This window comes from Eptatretus burgeri, chromosome 4, assembly GCF_056783735.1.
Source record: "Eptatretus burgeri isolate ZD-2024b chromosome 4, Ebu_testis_v1, whole genome shotgun sequence".
Taxonomy (NCBI): domain Eukaryota; kingdom Metazoa; phylum Chordata; class Myxini; order Myxiniformes; family Myxinidae; genus Eptatretus; species Eptatretus burgeri.
Window position 1 is genome coordinate 112880924 of NC_140964.1, and position 2500 is coordinate 112883423.

The 2500-nt window shown below is 52.0% G+C and overlaps 1 protein-coding gene across 8 annotated transcripts in view; it reads right to left on the bottom strand.

Moving 5' to 3' along the window:
• The window catches only part of LRP1 (LDL receptor related protein 1), a 583330-nt gene that overhangs the window by 104225 nt on the left and 476605 nt on the right, over window positions 1-2500 (bottom strand). The gene's annotated exons all lie outside the window — the stretch shown is intronic.

Consider the following 2500-nt stretch of genomic DNA (forward strand, 5'->3'; position numbering starts at 1 on the left):
TGGTTGACATTGGGAGGTACAGGAGGGTTCATGGTGGGAGTAGTGTTTTTTAAATGAAGGAAAACACACACAAGAAGCAAACAAAAGGACATAATTACAAATTGATGGGGTCAATGATTGCCAAAACAGACATATTTGAATCAATCAATGAAGCAACAAAGGCTCACTTTCACTTTTTCCTTCCATCCATATTTCCAAAGGATTGATCAAAACCCACAGATGATAAATAAACAAATATTAGTAAAGTACAGTATGACACCTTTACTTGTATAAGGGAGGTTTCAAGGTTAATGTGGACTAGTATTCCCGAATATCAAATATTACAGGGAAGTTGGTGAACCTTCACCTGTTTCTCAAAGTAATCCCGTCCCTGATGTTCACACATGTCTCATCCATGCGGTAGCACATTGATGCCTTCTGTAAAGCAATCTTTGGGATGGGTACGCAGCCGGTTTCGAAGACATTTTTGAGGTCTTCATCATTCGTAAACTTGGCAGCCTGGTGTTGGCTGAGTGGTTAGGGTGGTGGCTTGGGATCCCAGGGTCCTGAGATCAATCCCCGTTGGCTGCTGAATTAACACCAGGGGGTTGACTCAGCCTGTCATCCATCTGAGGTCGGCCAAATGAGTGCCAGTGTACTGGTCCCGGTGTATGCCCCGGTTAGAATAGGTGTACCATATCCCTGTGTGTCGTAAGAGGCGACCAGGGTTGGCGTCAGGAAGGGCATCCGGCCATAAAACATTGCCTCAAGAAAAAGCCCAACCCCTGCACAGCAGGGAAAAATGGCTGTAAAAACGGTCATTTTTTTTTTTCATCATTCGTAAACTTCACACCACTCCGATGTTCTGAGTGGTCTCGAGTTGAAAATCACAAGGCGACAAGTCTAGACTGCATGGGGTTGATTTCAAGCTTACCAATCAATCTCCACTAGAGTAGTCATGGCCACATTTGTCAAGTGATGGTAAGTATTGTTGCAGATTCGCGCCCGCCGGCGTGCGAACGGCCACGTAACTCGAATCGCGGCACGTCGCCCACCGGACGGACAATCCCGTCGTGACCCTCTCGGACTAACGCCGGGAACTAGTCACGGGTGGGCCTTTCGGCCTCACCACGATCGTGCCAATCGCCCCCCCGCGTGGGATAGGGTTGCTCGCCAAATTCGACCTGCCTAAGTACCCACACGGAGGGTAGACCGGGCGATCGCACCTCGCCGCAGGTCGACTTCGGACACGGGCCACTTTAAGCGACCCGTTCCGTACTATCGGGATAACCGAGCGGTGTTATCGTCAACCCGGACGGTTCGATTAATTATCGGGCGTATTTAGCCCACGACCAACCCTTTACGTGAAGTAAGATGGAGATTCAATAAAGGAAAAGACGAAGTGAAACGGGAAAAACAGTTCAACATAAAGCACATTTATTTCGCGATGACACACGGAAAGCACACATATACAATTACACCAAAAGCAAATGTAAAAGAAGAAGAAACACACAATAATACACAAAAAGCAAATGTAAAAGCAAAACACAATGCAGATATACCACCGACTACCGAGCACACGGCAACACTTATACAGTTTTACTTCACAGACGGCGCCGACAACACATATACTCAAAGCAAAAGAAAAGGACCACCCTCAAGGATGATGGGAGCAGACGGGCCTGGGGCCGAGACCGCGTCGGGCCTACCCGTCTGATGATGAGCCGCAAAATGGCGGTGGTGCCCCGACTCCGCGGGCCTCGCGGACAGTGTCTGGAATGGGGTGGGAACGGGGCCCCCTTCTCGCACTATCTCAGCGCGGGGGGAAACAGGAGGGGGTTGTTGATGCTCGGGGGAAGGAGGATATCTCCCTGGCTCGGGTCCCGCGACGAGCGTCTCCACCACGACCTCGGTCGCGTTACCGGCCTCTCCTCTCCGCAGCTCCCCGACTCTAACACGAGCACCCCCTCGACTGCCTTCGCCGCCGCCACCTCTCCAACTCTCCACAGCTCCGTCCAACTGCCTTCTCCGACTCCTCTCTTGACTGGCTCTTCCCAACTCAACTCCGAACTGCACTTGACTGACTACTACTGCTTCTTCTTCTTCTCAACTCAACTCGACTCCACCAACTCCCAACTCAACTGCCCCTTTGGCGAGCGAACGCGGCCCTTTATAGCCCCCGGGCCTCGCTCCTTCGCCTTCGACCCTTTACCTTCGACCCTTCACCTCTGGCTGGCTCCCTATTGGACCGAGGAAAAGTGGGCGTGATGCTTTTTGATCCATGAATTTGCATATAGCGATATTACTCCAACGCACCTGGGGGCGGGGCCAAATCGCCCCACGCTCGCCGATAGGACGGAACAGAAGTGGGCGTGAGTCGTTTTTGATCCGTTTTCTTCGGAAAGGCTGTGATGTTTCTGCACACGCTGCTCGGTGCGCGCCCTGCACGAGTCCAGTATCGGTGCCCACAAGCGGCGCGGAAATGGCGGTGATGCGATGGTTGCGAGAGCGAGATGTGACG